The sequence below is a fragment of the Scyliorhinus canicula genome, chromosome 13, assembly GCF_902713615.1.
Source record: "Scyliorhinus canicula chromosome 13, sScyCan1.1, whole genome shotgun sequence".
Taxonomy (NCBI): domain Eukaryota; kingdom Metazoa; phylum Chordata; class Chondrichthyes; order Carcharhiniformes; family Scyliorhinidae; genus Scyliorhinus; species Scyliorhinus canicula.
This window is the reverse complement of record NC_052158.1, coordinates 87,191,190-87,212,264: the sequence shown is the minus strand read 5'-3', so window position 1 is coordinate 87,212,264 and position 21,075 is coordinate 87,191,190. Positions and strand designations below refer to the sequence as shown.

The 21,075-nt window shown below is 43.7% G+C and overlaps 1 protein-coding gene across 5 annotated transcripts in view; it reads right to left on the bottom strand.

Annotated features, from left to right (window-relative positions):
- The window catches only part of pxylp1 (2-phosphoxylose phosphatase 1), a 215,828-nt gene that overhangs the window by 75,811 nt on the left and 118,942 nt on the right, over nt 1-21,075 (bottom strand). The window contains exon 1 of one of the 5 annotated variants that reach the window (XM_038815889.1): nt 5,079-5,226. The exons of the other annotated variants lie outside the window; for them this stretch is intronic. The gene's annotated coding sequence lies outside the window, so the exon portion shown is untranslated. Of the gene's footprint in view, nt 1-5,078; nt 5,227-21,075 lie in introns of those variants that run through there. 5 annotated transcript variants of the gene reach the window in all.

Below are 21,075 nucleotides of genomic sequence, written 5' to 3'. Positions count from 1 at the left end.
GTGAGTTGGGGTGTTGGGGGAATCTGGACAGAGTCTTGGTGAAGTGCAGCCTCGATGGGATGTTCCCTGCTGGGGCAGGAAAACAAGACAGAGTGCCGCTATAGAGTGGGGACGTTCACTGCATTGTAAGTGCCAGGAACGATCCCGCTAATCCCACCCAGAACAGCACTGTTTTATTTTGGTTAGAACGTGCTCTAGATTAATATTGTACCCACAAAATGCAGGTGTGCCACCTCCTCCAAAATATAGTCCTTCAACACAGAACTATATACCCTGCATTCAGCACTAATATATTGTTCGAAAGTATTTGCCAATTCCAAAGAAAATTGCACCGCTTGAACTGATATGTCACTATGACTGCCATCGCCATGGATTTCTGATAATAAATTAATCCTCAATGCTCAATTGAGAATGTAAAACCACAGAATAATATGCCTTCAAGGTTCATCATGTTTATTATAATTGCAACTAACTGCAAAAAGCACAAACAGTAGTGATAATAAATTCAGAGCTGTGAGGCAGCACAATAGAACATAGAACATAGAACAGTACAGCACAGAGCAGGCCCTTCGGCCCTCGATGTTGTGCCGAGCAATGATCACCCTACTCAAACCCACGTATCCACCCTATACCCCTAACCCAACAACACCCCCCTTAACCTTACTTTTTAGGACACTACGGGCAATTTAGCATGGCCAATCCACCTAACCCGCACATCTTTGGACTGTGGGAGGAAACCGGAGCACCCGGAGGAAACCCACGCACACACGGGGAGGACGTGCAGACTCCACACAGACAGTGACCCAGCTGGGAATCGAACCTGGGACCCTGGAGCTGTGAAGCATTTATGCTAACCACTATGCTACCGTGCTGCCCAATAGTTAGATCTTGCTGAAGTGATGACGACTGAATTGGTTTGAGTGGATTTTTTGAAAAGTATTTTTTCCAATCACAATTGCCATGCCATATTGATTTAAGATCTGATCTCAACACGCTAGTCACAAATGCACCAATTAATTTCTGCAAATAACATGCAGGTGATTTTAAATGTCCATACCTGATATGGTAGATGTTACTGCTGCTGCACTAAGAGTTAAGCTATTTAGATTTAAACATTTTAAGAGTCTTACTTTACGGAATACTATTTTATGAATTTTAATTAAATTACTCTGGTAAATTTTCACAACTGAACTAATTGTGCAAAAACTGAGATATTTAAATATCCACATCTAACCAGGATGAATTTCAAAGGAAGTTACTGGTTGCCCTGTTAATTTTATACATTGACCCAGATCTGGGTGCATTGCTGCAGCTTGTGAAATTTTATGTTCCCCAACCATATTTCGCATTTTCCACTGAGTTCTGATCCCAGCTGGAGCAGAAATGGGCCAGCATTTGCCCCTCTCCCAGGACAAGATCAGCGAGTGTAGAAAGCAGAAGAGAGGACACATTCTGTCTCCCCCGTTTTTACGACGCGTGCAGGTACATTTTTAAAGGTCTCCTGTCTTTCAATGAGTGAGTAGGTTAGTGGATGATCAGGTTGGTTCCTTGTATGGTTGAGTGCATGCATGCATGGGTGGGTGAGTGAGTGCATACGAGGGTGGGTGAGTTCATGCGTGATTGGATGCTTGGGCGGGTGACTGCATAGGTAATCACGTTACGGAGGTGGTTGGGTTGGGGTTGTTTGCTCAGGTCAGGTTGGGGTTCTGGGTAGTAGGGTGGGTTGGTTTGGGTCAGAGGGTGGTGGTGGGACAGAGTCAGGTTGCGGGGAGGTGATTTGGATTAGGGGAAGGAAGATCAGTTGGTTGTTCAGTTCAGTTATGCTGGCAATTCAGAGTTATACTGGAGATTAACCAGGATATATACCAGGGTAAATCATGTGCCTCTGGTCCAAGTCTCTTGACACTGAAATCAGTGTAAGAGACTTTCATGCAGGGCCCGAGAAGGCACAAATCAGTCCATCAGAAGTTTAAACTACCCAGGAAATAATAGCCAATGTGCGAGAGCACCAGGGCCTACACAGGTTCTTGACAGGCAGCACAGACCTATGCCCAGGTTTCACCGCTCTGGACATCGAATACTCAGACCAATGTTTGCCAAATAAAAGAATAAAAATACATCAAACAAAAATATATTTTGCAGCAGCACCCTGTGCAATACAAAGTGGGATAGTCAATATCCCAGCATACAAATATTATTGTACACAGAATAATACCCATTCCAAATGCTGAAAAGCTAACTTTAATGCTTCTTCAGCAGGAATTATTGGTCGAGAGCAAACACAGCAAAAAGCAGTGGCATTGCGAGTAATTATTTGAACAGTAGTTTTACTGTTGCTTCACCTTTTCCGTGAGGTTTGTTGCCCAGTCGCCACTGGTATTCAGAAATTACTTTACAATGTGATTCAGTTATAAATCTGGCTACATCTCACACTAGACTAAACAATCTTTAATAAAATAAAAGTCTTTATTATGCTTCATATCGCTCACATATTGGCAACATGCTCACACAATTTGCAAATAAAATTCACAGCCCACATCCAATGAGCAACACCAAAATACTTTGCCGGTAGTGTTTTCACATGAAAAATGTACTGCCCATATTAAACTGAAGAAATAAGTAAGATGCAGGAATATAATTGTATTTATTTAATGGAGTCAGCTATTCGGGATCAGGAATTTCTGAGAAAGGGACGCTGACCTGAAACATCTAGGAGGAATTTATTGGAAACATTTCTAAGTTCATTTGTGGCGGGTTTTTCAGGGAATTTTCCACTGGCTGTGCCGACGTGTACCCCACCGCTATCAAACGCCACTTGGTGCGCGATCCAAAGGTGCTCGCTGCGGTGCAGCATGGCCGTTGAAAGCCAGAAGACCCCGCTCCCTGGATCTACCGGCTCGCCAAGCCTCGCGGGATCCGACAAGATCTTGCGAGACGTTGCAATGCTTTTTGGGCAAATCTGCATATTAGAGCAAGGCAGTAAGCCAAGGTTCCAAACTGGCATTTTCTGCATGCAGGATCGGGCCGGGGTTGCCCGACGTGGGAGTTGGGGGGTTGCGGGGGAGGGGAGAAGCAGGGGCTCTCCCATAGGGCTTTTGGGGTGGGGGGAGATTGGGGATTCGTGCCCTCGGAGATCGGAATGCCATTTTCTCTGGCTACAATGGGGAGTTCCGGCGGGTGGAGCACCCCACTGTACAAAACAAGACTATGTTTGGCCTCAGCTGTGCATTCTCCATTCAGGCCCCTTATTCAAGGCAAGTTGCATTGAATAGCCATGTGTTTCTGGCACTGCGAGCATCGGGAAAGATGTGCCTAAACGTGATCACGAGGGGACTGTGTCCCCTTTTGGGAGAATTGCGCCCTACTGAAGTTAATGGAGATGAAGGGGTAACCCTGCACCCTGTCACTGGTTGGAGTCAAACTTGGCTCAAAGGAAGATGATTGTGATTGTTAGAGCCAACCATCTCAGCCTCAGAACATTACTGCAAGGAGATTCTCAGGGTGGTGTTCAATTGCATAACCTTCACCGAGTCCTCAGCATCAACACCTTACTTGATACAGCAATTGGTTAATGAGTACTAAGAGCAGCTCTGATTGCACCTTCCAGCGCAGCTCGGAGCACAGTAAGTGGCTACTATTTCTTCAAACCCAGCTCTGGCAGGTCCAATGTTCACTTCTCGATGTCAGCAAGGTCTCAGACATCACATGCTGTGTCATGATCACCCTGTTACACACTTTCTCCGGCTAGAAAAGTTTGCATCATTTAAAGTGATCACTGCATGAAAGCGGAGAGCCTTGAAACAGTCAACCAGTTGAAGCACACAAACCCGACGTGACTCAAGGTAGAACATAGAACATAGAACAGTACAGCACAGAACAGGCCCTTCGGCCCTCAATGTTGTGCCGAGCCATGATCACCCCACTCAAACCCACGTATCCACCCTATACCCGTAACCCAACAACCTCCCCCCCCTTAACCTTCCTTTTATTAGGACACTACGGGCAATTTAGCATGGCCAATGCACCTAACCCGCACATCTTTGGACTGTGGGAGGAAACCGGAGCACCCGGAGGAAACCCACGCACACAGGGGGAGGACGTGCAGACTCCACACAGACAGTGACCCAGCCGGGAATCGAACCTGGGACCCTGGAGCTGTGAAGCATTTATGCTAACCACCATGCTACCCTGCTGCCCAAGTAGGTAGAGTGAGCTTTTCAATTTCTCTCAGTTTTCCCTCAGTTTGTGACACTCGGTTGAACTCTCACGTTCATGGCATCTGAAAATACTGTTTCTTAGAAATAAAGGAGTTGCGGGAAGGTGGGGAGAGGGGCTGCTGAGAGGAAACCCGAATGCCTAATCCTTGTCCCGGATTGAGCTTGACCTGTGTTTGTTAAGACCTTTTGGTCAACCTACAGCAGGTGTCAAATGCTAACAAACATACAGCAAGCCCACCACCCAGGAACTTAAGATGCCAAAGTAAAACTAAACCACCATTTTAGTCATATTGCCACCAGATGCAACCAGAATGGACAGTAAACACAACTGCTTATACAGCTGTAGCTCTAATGTAGAAAATATTAAATAAACAAGGGAAACAATGGAACAGAAACATGGAAACCAGAATGTGAAGGGGAATGGCGTGACCTAAATGCTTAAATGAAAAACATGACATGGTTGTTTAAATAATATTAGCAAGAAACAATACAAAGCTTAATAAAATAAAGACATTTATGTATTATATATAAATATATATATATATAATATGTATTTAGACATGTGTATATGACAATAAGTCTATGTCAGGACAAATTTGAAGTCAGGAAATTATTCATGATTTGCTTGACCGGAGAACTGACTAATGATGAGCTTAACAGCCTTGCAGACAGGCTGATTACAATGGATTGAAGGGCCTTATCTTTCATAATTAATGACTGCTTTGAAAGGATTTTTAGTTCTAAATGTCAGTTTAGCTGGGTACAAGACTGAGTCGCACATGAATCTCAATGTTAATATAAACGAAAAATAACTTGCTTAACAAATGGGTTAACTACCAGATCTGTTACCCTTCTACTCACCACAGGCTGACTGCAGAACGGTTTGTGTGGGTATGGATAAAACATATCATTCATCATTAAACAAAATCAATTGCTGTCGACTTCACTAGTTGTTTATCTGAATGCCACAAAATTGGCTCAAAGTGGAGCAATTCGTAAAAGCTTCTGAAATTAAAAATATACATCTGCAATCTTTGAAACCGCACTAGATTCCTTATAGTCTATTGGATGTATTTCATGCTCCTGTCCTTGTTGTTCATAACGCGAGTTTTTCTTATAGTAACGACAAGGGGAGTCCGGCATGATCACATGGAGTCTTTACAGTGGCACATACATAGAGCCCAGTTACACATTACCAGTTCCTTACTTCTTTCTGTCAGTTACCAAGGAGATTGATCGATTGTACAAATGCTGGTTAATTCCCGGTCCAATCAGGACAAAGGAACAATCATCCCCAGCAGGATGAACCTCATGTATGTCACGTGCAGGTTATTACAATTCTGGAAATAGAGAACGTGTTATAAAGTGTATTGCAAAATGATTGGCAGGATGAAGTGGTTGATGGTGGTGAACTGACACATTAGCTTTGCTGATCCTGTTAACTGATACAGTTGTCCTTAAGTGGAACTTGCACCATTTTTCAAGATTTCCACTCACATAAAAGAGCAGATTTTATAAACTTGCATTCTCAGCTGAGAGCTTTGTGCACCAGAAGCGCATATTTAGAACTCAGGCATTCAGGTCAGTGGGTCTCTCAGGAATTTCCAGAAATTAAAAGTTGTTCAATAGAAAATCCTGTGGGGCCGTGTGCTTAAGATTACAAATTCATTAAATATACCTTGTGCTACCCCAATTAAAACCAATGCTAGAACAAAGGATGCAGACGATTGGCTTCAATCACAGATGATTTGCTACAGAACCAAGCTGGAAATGTTAACAGTATTTTCATGGCAACTGGCAATGGATTCGGTGTTCAATTTACAAGGTATAATGAAAGTAAGAAATTCAATGTTACAAACAAGCAATTCTCCCATGACCTCCATGTGTACCTGAGCAGGTTAGCCTGGCATATTATTAAGGACTACAGCCTAACTGTGGTACTGAGCGCTGGATATCATGAGGGATAACAGCCATGTTCTTCTAAATCTCATGAAAGACAGAAAAATTATGTTGTCAGATCAAAGTGTGCCAGGCTATAACTAATATCTTTATTTATCTGCAGAATATGGAGCTTTTAGGAAGGCAAAATACTTAAGAGTACAATGCTTAGGATCTCCTTGTGAATTGATATTATTTTGTATTGATATCAAGCTGTTTGGTGGAATGTTGCTTCATAGAATCATAGAATTTACAGTGCAGAAGGAGGCCATTTGGCCCATCGAATCTGCACCAGCTCTTGGAAAGAGCACCCGATTTAACCCCACACCTCCACCCTATCCCCTTAACCTGCAACCCCATCTAACCTAAGGGCAATTTGGCATGGCCAATCCACCCAACCTGTACATCTTTAGATTGTGGGAGAAAACAGGAGCACCCGGAGGAAACCCACACAGACACGGGGACAATGTGCAGACTCCGCACAGTGACCCAAGCGGAAATTGAACCTAGGACCCTGGCGCTGTGAAGCCATAGTGCTAACCACTATGCTATTGTGCTTGTAGACTTTCCTCATCAAACTTTCAAGGTGAGGTTCTGGATGGTAAGAACAGATGCTAGTGTCTGGGAAAGTAGATCTGCTGATTTGCAGAGCCATGGCACCTCAGCAAAGACAATTGCTTGGATTTTGCAGAAGGTCTTTAACGACAAAGTTTCAGTATTCGTTGTCACTATCCCTCCAAAACTCACTGCAATTTCAGGATTTCACGCAGGTCAGTTTTAATCATTTGTCACCACCCCAAAACTGGCAAATCAGGAAATGCAGCAAAAACCTTCCCTTTTCACTCTTATATTGCTCTTTGAAACCCCATGAATAGTTTTATACTTGTTCAATAAGGTGTAACTCGGTTTTTACAGCAAAAAGCGTGACTATTGTTAAACAGTAAATCTCTGTGACGAGAACTTTAACCGTCCCGATGTGCAATTGATTTCCCAACAAAATATCACCACAGCACTTGAGGTAACATTTGAAGTAACCTCCAATAGTAATCAGACATTTAAATTCCTTTCCACAAGACCAAGCTCTGTGTGCTCCACTGAGGAAAGGAGTGGAAAATCATACATAATAGTTCTTGAAGCAAAACTAGATTGACATTAAAATATCAGTATCAATAATACAGGGCAAATAATACTGTAACCTTAATATTGGTAATTCATTCTTGTGACAATGTATCCTAAGAAAGGTGACAGAAGACTAAGGATGTCCTAAATAAAATAAAGTTTATGATTTCCTATTTTATTAGCTTTTGAAACAATATTGGTTGTTTTTATTCTTTCATGGTACAAGGCTATCATTTATTGCCCATTCCTAATTGCCCTTCAAAGGGTGGTGGTGAGCTGCCTCCTTGAATCGCTGCAGTCCATATTGTGGTAGGTACACCCTCTTTGCTGTTCGGAAGGGAGTTCCAGCATTTTGATCCAGCGACAGTGAAGAAATAGTGATATAGTTTCAATTCAGGATGGTGTATGGTTTGGACAGAAAATTGCAGTCGCATGTTCTCATGTATCTGCTGCCCTTGCTTTTCTAGGTGGTAGATGTTGAAAACTTGAAAGGGGCCTTGGTGAGTTCCTGCAGTGCACCTTGTATGTAGTATACACTATGGGGGCAATTCTCCGAGCCCCGTGCAGGGCACATTTGGCGGGGCGCGGCCGCTGGAATCGGCAGGGCTTGGTGAGCGGACGCTCCGGCACAACGGAGTCCCCCCGGCGCCGTTCACCCCTGCTCGCTGCCAACGGGAAATCTGCAGGAACGCTCAGAGGGCGGCCTGTTGGAGGCCAGGGGGGAGGGGAGGAGGGAAGGGGGGCTCCTTCACCAGGGGGCGGGGCTTCCGATGGGGTCTGCCGCACGATCGGGACCCATCAATCGGCGGGCCGGCCTCTCCCCCCCCGGGACTACTTGCTGGCGCAGCAGGCCCCTGAACACCGTCCCTATGTTGGGTCGGGGCCGGCACACGTAAGAAGTTCCCTGCACCCGCAGGATGGCGTGGCCCAACTGCGCATGTGCAGATTGAGCTGGCCCAACTGCGCATGCGCGGGACCCAAGGCGTCACTTCTTTTACGTCTCCAATGCCCCACCGGGACCCTGCCCCCGCAAATCACGCCACGCCCCACAGAGAGATCCCAGAATAGGGAACGGGTGCCGACGCCGGAGTAAAACACTCTGGTTTTTAGTCCGGCTTCTGCACTTAGACTCCTGTTGGGAGAATCCCACCCTATGTGTCAATGGTGGTGGGAGTGAATGTTGAATGTGGCGATAGGGTGCACATCAAGTGGGCCTCTTTGTCCTGGACGATGTCAAGCTTTTGAGTGTGGCTGGAGCTGCAATCATCCAGGCAAATGGAAAGTACTCCATCACACTCCTAACATGTGACTTGTAGATGATGGACAAGTTTTGAGGAGTCGGGAGGTGAGTTACTCACCACAGAATTCCCAGCCTCTGAACTGCTCTTGTAACCACATTATTGATAGGGCTATTTAAGTTAAGTACAGTGGGAAGAGACTAAAAGAGTGAAGAGATCTGGTTTGAGGTTTAAACACGATTTAAGGTCAGTATCAGCACAATTCCAGTAACAATTCAGTACATATTATACAACAGATGTGGAATTTCTCTTAGACCTTAGTACTGGTAATAGACTGGTACCAGAGAACCCTGAGCTATATGGCAGAAGATTTTAAAACTTAACTTGGTGTAATTGTTTTCAATTGAGATATATTTGTTCCTTGATTTCTAGAACCATTATCTTTCTTGCATTGTGATTGATAGATACCTGCAATTCTCCTCACAGCGAATTTCCAATCTTAGCCATGTATCATTTCCAATCTTCCGGGTATCACTCATTGAGCATGGTAATTATACATTCTGGATTTTTAAAAGTGGCATATTTTGATGCATGTCAATCTGAAGAATGAAATAACTTAATACATTTACATTGTCTGTATTCTGTGTCATTTATGCTCATAATTGTTCTTATTAATTTTGAATGTCTGTTTTCTTTATTTTCCCACTACCCTGAAGAATAATCCCTGTAGTACTTATCCTACAATAATTCTCTTCAAGAATAAGACTTGACAACAGCATGCACTTTCATTACTGGGATAATCTTGCTTAACCTTGCACTCATTTAATATCCTTAAATCTGCACAACATTAAGCAAGAGTAATTGCATAGTGATTATGATGAAAATGCTGTCCCTCAGTAAATCGGAGCTCCAGGCTATTGTTGTGCGCCTGCCACATTTATCTGAGATACGCTAACTCAGAACAGGCTGGCAGTTACAGCTCACACCTTCCTGCTCACGTTGAACATTTGGGGAGCTGGAAGGATCAATCAGAACATATCTACAATTCACAGAGGCTGTGTGGTATCACGCAGACACAAACGGATGGGGTGGCATAGCTCAGTCCCTTACAGATTACAACTAATTCCTTATGTTAATGAATGAGGGGCAGGAATGAGTGTTCTCCACAGCAAATAGCGTTTGTTCCATCATAAACCTCCCTTTGTAACCGACACGACAGATGGTTAGAGCATTTATGTAACAGCTTAATAGCTTGACCAATACTCCCAAGTGTCATGAAACGGCTCCATCTTTGTTTGTGCAACAGATGTTGTCATATATACAAGGTAGATTGCTCTGGTACCAGTCTATTATTAGTACCAAGGACTAAGAGAAACTCCACATCTGTTGTATAACATATATTGCAGTGTTACTGGAATTGTGCTGATACTGACCTTAAATCATGTTTAAACATTAAACCAGATCTCTTCACTTTTTCAGTCTCTTCCTACTGTACTTAACTAAACTAGCACTATAAATAATGTGGTTACAAGAGCAATTCAGAGGCTGAGAATTCTGTAGTGAGTAACTCACCCCCTGACTCCTCAAAACCTGTCCATCATCTACAAGTCACATGTTAGGAGTGTGATGTACTCTCCATTTGCCTGGATGATTGCAGCTCCAGCCACACTCAAAAGCTTGACATCGTCTAGGACAAAGCAGCCCACTTGATTGGCACCCCATCCACCACCTTCAGCATTCACTCCCACCACCACTGACACATAGTGTATACTACATACAAGGTGCACTGCAGGAACTTACCAAGAATAAAAACAACCCATTTTGTTTCAAAAGCTAATAAAATGGGAAATCATAAACTTTATTTTATTCAGGACATCCTTAGTCTTCTGTCACATTTTTTAGGATACATTGTCACAAGAATGAATTACCAATATTAAGGTTACAGTATTATTTGCCCTGTATTACTGATACTGATGTTTAATGCCAATCTAGTTTTGCTTCTAGTTTGTGTTCCTTCAACAGTAATAATGGAGGATAAAATGAGTGACCCTCCCTGCGACCTGCTCTGGGGTGGGAGGAGGCATTGTTAGAAGCAGGGTTAATTTAAAATTCTCAATATCAACCCTTTAGTAAGACTTTTAGGATTAAACGGGGCCTGTAGGAAACTGCTCTAAACTGAATTGGATTTCACCATATGTTTTCAATGAACATAAGTAATACAGTATTTATGTGAAACATTTCCTCTATTCTCTGGATTTAGGAATTATGGAAATGTTTTCCCAAGAACAATTGTCATATTTACACTTTCTAGGCCCAACAGTTGTTGTCACCACCTTTTGATCTCTTCAAGCAACGTGTGCTCCATATTCAGGGATATCTGTTCACAACTCCATTTTGCTTATATTTTTAATGGTTCCAGTGTATTCCAGTGTTTTTGGAGACACACCACAGGACCTCTTTCATAGAATTGCTTCCAGTACAACCACAGTGAGCAAATTCTTTAGGGAAGGTAGGAGCATTAAGAAGATCGTGGCAATGTTGCCCACACCACACGGTGTAGTTGCCAAAACCTGAGCTGCTGTTGGCAGAGGGTACTTGAACATAAAGGATCCTTTCAGTGCTGTTATTTCCTGTTTTTAAAATGATCTCAGTCATCCACTTGCCTTCAGTAGCTCACCTGTGTGCCCATTATTTATGTAAGTGACAGGGTTCAAATGCCATTCAACCAAAAAGAAGCATCTGGCCTTAGCCAATATCCACTGGCCAGTAATCAGAATGCAAACTGGTATCTCCTATCATCCATAAGCACTGCGACCAATTATAATACACACACCAGCAACTCAGTTAGATCAGATAAGGCAGCATAGACTGAATTTATGGCCTTGCAATCTGTGCAGCTCACTAAATGAACTCAATAAGCTATTGTGGACATTAACTGCAGCTTTTCCAGAGCAAGAATAAACATTATTCAATTTGCAGTGCAGAAGAATTGCATTTCCATCAGACTTCCTGGCGGACATGCATATTATTACAAGCGCTTGAAACTTAAACTTTGAACTCCAACAGTGCCATGGGGAAGGAACAATTTGTATATCTTTCCTGTGCTGCTGATGCCATAGAGATGGAAGATCGCACATACAACCACATATGAAAGGCACTTCAGCTCCAACAATGTCCCAGTTGAGAAACAAGCAGAGTCTCGCAGGCTGAGAAGTAGACTGTTGAGGTAACTGATGTCAGGCCTAGTGCCCGTGGGATTGCGAAAACTGATCGGAATTTCCATGTGTGAGGAAGAATCAGGTGGTCTCTACTGGAAAGCATGTACTTGTTGAGGTCAGATGAGGATAGGAATTCACTGAATTGTTATGTGTTTTGTCAGGTAGACTGAGTTTTGTCAGGTAGACTGCCAATGCTCACTGACCGGATTCACACACACAGAATTCCCATTAGCACAAGGCACTGTTGGCTGACTGACACCGATGGAGCTATACCCCAACAAGCACCTCCAGGAGAGGAATGAACATTTTTCTGGTGGAAGCAGACTGTAGATTGGAACGTTATGTGACCACAATGGTTCAGGACTCATAGAATTATATACTGTTCGACATTACTTTTCTACACAGAAAAATAACAGAATTCTGGTTCCTACTGTATCATCATGTGTAATGCTAAACCATATAGGCTGGAAGTTTCCAGGTTCAATATCTGGTTTAGAACATAAGAACTAGGAGCAGGAGTAGGCTATCTAGCCCCTCGAACCTGCTCCGCCATTCAATGAGATCATGACTGATCTTTTGTGGACTCAGCTCCACTTTCCGGCCTGAACACCATAACCCTTAATCTCTTTTTTCTTCAAAAAACTATCTATCCTTACCCTAAAAATATTTAATGAAGGAGTCTCAACTGCTTCACTGGGCAAGGAATTCCATAGATTCACAACCCTTTGGGTGAAGAAATTCCTCCTAAACTCAGTCCTAAATCTACTTCCCCTGATTTTGAGGCTATGCCCCCTAGTTCTGCTTTCACCCGCCAGTGGAAACAACCTGCCCGCATCTATCCTATCTATTCACTTCATAATTTTATATGTTTTGATAAGATCCCCCCTCATCCTTCTAAATTCTAATGAGTACAGTCCCAGTCTACTCAACCTCTCCTCGTAATCCAACCCCTTCAGCTCTGGGACTAACCTCGTGAATCTCCTCTGCACACCCTCCAGTGCCAGTACGTCCTTTCTCAAGTAAGGAGACCAAAACTGAACACAATACTCCAGGTGTGGCCTCACTAATACCTTATACAATTGCAGCATAACCTCCCTAGTCTTAAACTCCATCCCTCTAGCAATGAAGGACAAAATTCCCTAACCCATTCACTTAACCTATCCAAATCCCTCTGCAGACTTCCAGTGTCCTCTGCACTTTTCGCTTTACCACTCATCTTAGTGTCATCTGCAAACTTGGATACATTGCCCTTGGTCCCCAACTCCAAATCATCTATGTAGATTGTGAACAATTGTGGGCCCAACACGGATCCCTGAGGGATACCACTAGCTACTGATCGCCAACCAGAGAAGCACCCATTAATCCCCACTCTTCACTTTCTATTAATTAACCAATCCTCTATCCATGCTACTACTTTACCCTTAATGCCGTGCATCTTTATCTTATGCAGCAGCCTTTTGTGTGGCACCTTGTCAAAAGCTTTCTGGAAATCCAGATATACCACATCCATTGGCTCCCCGTTATCCACTGCACTGGTAATGTCCTCAAAAAATTCCACTAAATTAGTTAGGCACGACCTGCCCTTTATTGTACTAATCAAGCAAAACAGTGAGGGAATTGGACTGCTATACTCTGGCAATGGGGAATGCGTGAAGTGCATTCATTATCAGACTGTCACAATGCACTCCATGATTGAACATCCTTGCAGGTACTCACTGTCTGGACTCTTATGATGAACAGTGAATTGGGTGGGATAGCAGCAAGATTTAAGTACAAGCACAAGATGGTGAACAGCTTCGGGTCATGCTATGTGGCATGTGACAACCCTTGTAATTTTGGTCAGACCATAACGAAGCCACATCTTCGGTGAACATTACAAATGCAGTGTGGTGACTGCACAGGAAAGCTTGACAACATCGGAGCTGTGCTGTGTTCTGCTCACAGACAAAAGTAAAACTAAAACTGGGTTGCATGATACACTTCTCTTCTCATGATGTCATGCTGTTACCTCTGAAATGCATTTTGCAACAGTGCAGGGTTGCTAGTGTCTGTGGAACTGCACGTCAGCAGGAATTAGGGAGGGTAAAGGGGAAACATGAAAGAACATTTTTTGAAAACATTAAATTTTGAATGTACTAGATACTGGATGCTTTTCTGACCTTGTTTGAAAACGTTACCAGTTATTCTGAATTGGAAATGCCACAGCCGAATGCATTTTTGATGGGGAAACTCATGTAAGGAACTTCATAAAAAATTGAATTTATTTCTTTATCTCTCACCATAAGTCTCTAAAAAGTTTCTGCACACAAATTGCTTTGCCACTGAGCCATAAACAATATAAGCTCAGATTCTAACGACAGAAAATTCCCAGCCATGAAAAACAATCCAAATTTACTGAACCAATATTCAAATAAAAGCACAGCATATTTCTAAATGAATACAATAACAACCTGCATTCATGTAGGACCCAAGACATATTAAACTTCCAGAATGTTTATTTTCTAAAGGACTGCATTCATTGAGTTTTCAGAATTTCCTGTTGTTCATCTTGCAGTTGAATGTATGGACATAGTTTGAAATGTAACCGCTCTGTTATTGTTGTGCGTCTTGAATGAAGTTGCCCACCAGGAGACTTAAAGATACTGCTGGAGCTAAGGCTGTTGTTAAATTTAATCTTTTATTGGACATTCTACTAATTTATATACAGCGACCAGAAGGCTTCAGATCAGTATACTCTGTTATCATGTGCTCATACCTCACCGATTTATGTAAATCGCCTATTTAGATACTTTACAATATTCCTTTATACTACATCTACCCCAAGTCTCTGACAATATTAAATAAATTATTTACATGATCCTGCGCCTCTCCCTGAAGTATCTGTCTTTATCCCTAGTTCATAGAGATAAGCATTGTGGTGGTTTCAGTAATTTCCCCGGCCTCGTTCTGCGTTCTCAGGATTCAAGTTCTCCATGTTCTCTCTCAAACTCTCTAGATCAGTGATTTTCAAAGTGGGGTCGCGACCTGCGGATGGGTCACTGGATGGTGTAGCATGGGTTGCCAAAAGGTCACCAAAATGATCCCCAAATATCGCCTGACCATGTTTACCGTTTTCTCTCCAGGTAAATTCTCACTGCGTTACCGTGTTTGACCGCGCGAGACTTGTGAAGAAGCCGGTGCCGTGGACTTCCTTGACTCGCTATGCCAGAGTATAGTTGGGCAGTTTGCATTCAGAGACTTGTAAAATTCTCTTTGGGTGGCATATCCTGGGGCTGGTTTAGATCACTGGGCTAAATCGTTGGCTTTTAAAGCAGACCAAGCAGGCCAGCAGCACGGTTCGATTCCCGTACCAGCCTCTCCGGACAGGCGCCGGAATGTGGCGACTAGGGGCTTTTCACAGTAACTTCATTGAAGCCCACGCGTGACAATAAGCGATTTTCATTTCATGGGGCAGCAGGGTAGCATGGTGGTTAGCATAAATGCTTCACAGCTCCAGGGTCCCAGGTTCGATTCCCGGCTGGGTCACTGTCTGTGTGGAGTCTGCACGTCCTCCCCCTGTGTGCGTGGGTTTCCTCCGGGTGCTCCGGTTTCCTCCTACAGTCCAAGGATGTGCGGGTTAGGTGGATTGGCCATGCTAAATTGCCCGTAGTGTCCTAATAAAAGTAGGGTTAAGGGGGAGGTTGTTGGGTTACGGGTATAGGGTGGATACGTGGGTTTGAGTAGGGTGATCATGGCTCGGCACAACATTGAGGGCCGAAGGGCCTGTTCTGTGCTGTACTGTTCTACGTTCTATTTCATTTCATATCCTGCTACTGTGTTCAGTGTCAGGATCTGTATTATTTCTTGAGTTCAGTGTGGTATTATTTCTTGAGTTCATTGCGTCACTAACAAACTCCAGTCATTTTTTAATCATTCTCTCAATTAAGCTGGACATACAGCCTCCTCCAGCCCTACAAGCCCCTATGTCCACTCTTTCCACTTCCGAATTATCTCTCCACACCAGGGCTCTTGTCCTTGAAGGACATTTTCTTTTTCATCATGTCTCCGTCGCTAGCCACCTCCTCTTCACAGGTACTTGTCCACTGGCATCCTTCTCTGGCGTGTGGCTACATGGGCTCCATCAGCTGAATTGATTCCTCTAGTCTACAGCAAGGACTTTTTCATCTACATTTATCGGGGTTTGAATTGTTCGCCAAGTTGGCATGAGCTGGCGACTGAACTACACCCATGTTAACAGGAGCCGGTAAAATGTTGCAGGTGTATGGAATGGAATGTGTCGCCACGTTTCGCATATTGGTCAGCTGAGCTATGCCCAGCAATGTTTTTTTTTGCATTCTTTCAGTCTGTTACCTAATTACCTGGGAAACGGTACTGACAGACGTCCAGTGACATTCTGTCTGACCGTGTTTTTCGTTCAAACTCTGCTATTTCTGAAGTTGAAGCTTTGAGTTAAATTTCCTATCCGAGGTCGTGTTAGGTATTGAATGCGTGAACGTGACATTGTTAAAACTGTGCAGTACTGAACCTGTTCATCTTTCCAGTGCTTGCGTGCAATTTTCCAAATGCTATCAATTTGTGTGAAGAAATAAAATAATCCTGTGTTACACCCTTTAGCAATGCGTCAGGGTGGAGCTGTCATTTAAGGCGAAACAGCAGCTCTTTTTACACATTTACATTCGATAATACAGAAGCGCCAACAATAAGTGTGACTTTTTAAAAGTAATTATGGAGAATGGTTTGTGAATGTGGCGTGGGGCACGATAGTTGGCCATTCTGGAAACGGGGGTAGCTCTAAAAAAAAGTTTGAAAAACAATGCTCTGGATGACTCTACAAATCATCAAAGACTAACTGGCTCTTTGTATCTTCCTGATTGGCTGGGTAGTTGGTGCATTCCATTGATGGTCTTTTTCTTGCAGATGCAAGAGCACTTTGGTTTCTTCTCACTATCTAATTTTCAGTCTCTATAAGATTGTAGGTTTAGTGTATTTTCCAAAACCTGGCCTTCACCACTCTGGTGACAAATCCATACTGATTTACTTGGCTGAAGCTCTTGGTAAATTATGCACTCCATGACACTGATAATAGCTTCTGGTTTCAGTGCACAATACCCATCCTCCATTTTCCTCCATGGCTGCTACTTTGCGACATGGCATAATCATGAGTGGAAGAACAGGATGCTGAATCTATAGTCACCTTTCCATTAGAATTTCCGATAGAGCCAAATCACTCTGAAATGGTAAGGAATGGCAGATCAGCAATGCTAGGTTAATATTGTCATTTTTCTTCAACACAACATTTACCATCACGAACATCTGATATGATGAAATGTCAGGTGACATTTCATTTTGGTGATTCATTTTGGGATAAAAAATTTTTAATGCGGATTACATGGTCAACGGCAGGGTTCTGAGGAATGTGGAGGAACAGAGCAATCTTGGGGTTCATGTCCACAGATCTCTGAAGGTTGCCACTCAAGTGGATCGAGCCGTGAAGAAGACTTATAGTGTGTTAGCGTTTATTAACAGGGGGCTTGAGTTTAAGAGCCGTGGGGTTATGCTGCAACTGTACAGGACCCTGGTGAGACCACATTTGGAGTATTGTGTGCAGTTCTGGTCACCTCACTATAAGAAGGATGTGGAAGCATTGGAAAGGATGCAAAGGAGATTTACCAGGATGCTACCTGGTTTGCAGGATAGGTCTTATGAGGAAAGGTTTTGAAGAAAGGTTTCTCTTTGGAGCGGAGGAGGATGAGAGGCGACGTAATCGAGGTTTATAAGATGATGAGGGGGATAGATAGAGTGGATGTTCAGAGACTATTTCCTCAGGTGGATGTAGCTGTTACAAGGGGGCATAACTATAAAGTTCAGGGTGGAAGATATAGGAGGGATGTCCGAGGTAGGTTCTTTACTCAGAGAGTGGTTAGGGTGTGGAATGGACTGCCTGCTGTGATAGCGGAGTCGGACACTTGAACCACTTTCAAGCGGTTATTGGATAGGCACATGGAGCACACCAGAATGACAGGGAGTGGGATAGTTTGATCTTGGTTTCGGACAATGCTCGGCACAACATCGAGGGCTGACGGGCCTGTTCTGTGCTGTACTTTTCCATGTTCTATAAATTTTTCTTTCACATTGGAATATGTCTATTCTGTGTATTCTGAAATACTTCTTTGAATGTGTGCCAGTGAATCTCTGTTGATTTATCCCTTAAGCACATTTGCCAGGTCACTATAGCCAACTCCGCTTTCACGCCTTGATAATTGATCACCCATCCACTCACCACCCACTTACATACCCACACAAAACACGTCAATTTTCAATTGGGCACTTTTCTATTTCGCTCTCTATCGATGCTGCCTAACCTGCTTATTCAATAGCCCAGGGTGTCACAATAAATTTGGACTCTGTGAAAAGAACTCTGAATGAAAGCTGATTGAAAAGAGCCTTTAGGTTAGTGCAGGATACTTAAAGTACAACAACAATTTGTACTGAAATTTTTAAAAAAAATTAATTTACATGATGTGAATGTAATGGGCCAGCATTTATTTGGCATCCCTAAGTGCTCCTACCATCGGCCATGGTGGGATTTGAGCCCAAGTCCACAGATCTTGCCCTGAGTTTCTAGATTACTAGGTCTAGTGACAATACCACTACTCCACCACCATCTTTAACAACACAAGACATCCCTAGACACTTCACAGAAGCCTATAAAACAAAGCATGACACCACACGGGAATATTAGAGTAGTTAACCAAATGCTGAGTCAAAGAGGTAGATTATAAGAAGTATCTTAAAGCACAAAAATGAAGTAGAGAGTTGGAAATGTTTAGGGAGGGAAGTCCAGAGCTTAGGGCCTAAGCAGCTGAAGGATTGGAGGCCCCCAGGTGCATGCCTTTTGAACAGGGTGGTGCCCTGGCACAGCTTATACCACATTGGCACCCTGGCAGTGCCACCTGGGTGCCAGGCTGACACTGACCAGGTGGCATTGCCAGCTGGCATGGACACTGCCAAGGTGCCAAGCTGGTATTTTTGGGGCACGTGCAATCAGGCTAAGGGTGCGCTGCGAGGGTCCCCAGACCCCACACCCCCCCATAGTGTGTTCGGGCCGGGGAAGATCAGGGATTGCTTCAGTGGCCTCGGAGAGCAGGACGTCATTTGATCTCTCGCTACACTGGAGAGGTCCAGCAAACGGAACTCCCCAATGTAGAAAATGGGGCTATGTGCACCCTCGGCTGCGGATTCTCCACTGAAGCCCCTTATGCAACACGAGTCACGTTGAATAGCCACACGAGTCACGTTGAATAGCCACGTGTTTCTCAGCGCTGCAAGCGCCGGGATACACGCGGCTAAACGCGCTTGCTCTGGGACTTTGTTCCCATTTAGTTGAATTGAGCCCAATGGTTTCAGTCTTCCCAATATTTAACTGGGGGAAATTTCTGCACCTCAAGTACTGAATATTGAAGAAACAGTCTGAGAACTCGTCAAATCGGCAGGATAGCACAGCGGCTAGCACTGTTGCTTCACAGCTCCAGGGTCCCAGGTTCGATTCATGGTAGCACACGTGGCTGGCACTGTGTCTTTACAGTGCCAGGGTCCCAGGTTCAATTCTCCGCTGGGTCATTGTCTGTGCGGAGTCTGCACGTTCTCCCCGTGTCTGCGTGGGTTTCCTCCGGGTGCTCCGGTTTCCTCCCACAGTCCAAAGACGTGCAGGTTAGGTGGATTGGCAAGGCTAAATTGCCATTCGTGTCCAAAAAGGTTGGATGGGGTTATTGGGTTGTGGGAATGGCGTGGGAGTGAGGGCTTAAGTCAGTCAGTGCAGACTCGATGGGCCAGGTGGCCTCCTTCTGCACTGTATGTTCTATGTATCTATGATCTATGATTCCCAGCTTGGGTCGCTGTCTGCACGTTCTCCCATGTCTGCGTGGGTTTCCTTCGGGTGCTCCGGTTTCCTCCCACAGTCCAAAGATATGCAGGTCAGGTGGATTGGCCATGCTAAATTGCCCTTTAGTGTCCAAAACAAAAAAAGTTTAGGTGGTGTTACGGCAACTTGTAACTATTGGAGTGCCACAGGGATGAGAACTGGGGCCATAATATTTACAATATATATTAATGATGTGGATGAGGTAAGTGAATGTCCTATTGCCAAGTTTGCAGATGACACAAAAATAGGTGGGAAGGCAAGTTTGAGGATAACACAAAGAGTTTACAGAAGGATATTGAGAGGTTAAGTGAGCAAAAGTGAGTGGGTGAAAACTTGGCACATGGGATATAATGTTGGAAAATGTGAAGTTATGCACTTTGGTAGAAAGAATAAAGGAGCTGAATATTATTTAAATGGCGAAAGACTGCAGAAAACTGCAGCACAGAGGGATTTGGGTTCCAGATTCAATAAAAAACATAAATCTCAAAAAACTATCATGCAAGTTTAGCAGGTAATAGGGAGGGCGGCACGGTGGCCTAGTGATTAGCACAGCTGCCTCACAGCGCTGAGGTCCCAGGTTCGATCCCGGCTCTGGGTCACTGTCCGTGTGGAGTTTGCACATTCTCCCCGTGTCTGCGTGGGTTCCGCCCCCACAACCCAAAGATGTGCAGGATAGGTGGATTGGCCATGCTAAATTGCCCCTTAATTGGAAAAAATAATTGGGTAATCTAAATTTAGAAAAATAAATAGCAGGTAATAGGGAAGGCAAACGGAATGTTGGTCTTCATTTAAAAAGGGAAGGAATATAAAACTAGGGAAGTCTTGCTAAAACTATAAAAGGCACTAGTTAGCCCAAATCTGGAATTACAGTGAACTGTTTGATCTGCATATCTAAGGAAAGCTATACTTACATTAGAGGCAGTCCAGAGAAGGTTAACTATGCTGATCCTGGGTATGGTGAGATTTTCTTATAAGGAGAGGTAAAGTAGGTTGGGCCTGACTCATAGGAGTTCTTCCTCTCTCAGAAGTTAGTGAATCTATGGAATCTTTACCACAAAGAGCTGTGGAGTGGGTCGTTACATATGTTCGAGGCTGAGACATACAAATTTTTAGTCAGTAAGGGACTCAGGCGTTATGGGGATAAGGAGGGAAATGGAGTTAAAGATTATCATATCGGATCAGTCATGATCTCATTGAACGGTGGGTCAAACCCGATGGGCTGAATGGCCTACATGTGCATCTACATCTTATGGACTGACAATGTAAGTTTTTTGTCAAGGTGATTGTTCTGTATACGTGTTTTCCTGATCATAGAATCATATAATCATAGAATCCCTACAGTAAAGAAGGAGGCAATTCAGCCCATCAAGTCTGCACCAACCCTCTGAAAGAGCATTCTATCCTATCCCAACAACCCCTTCACC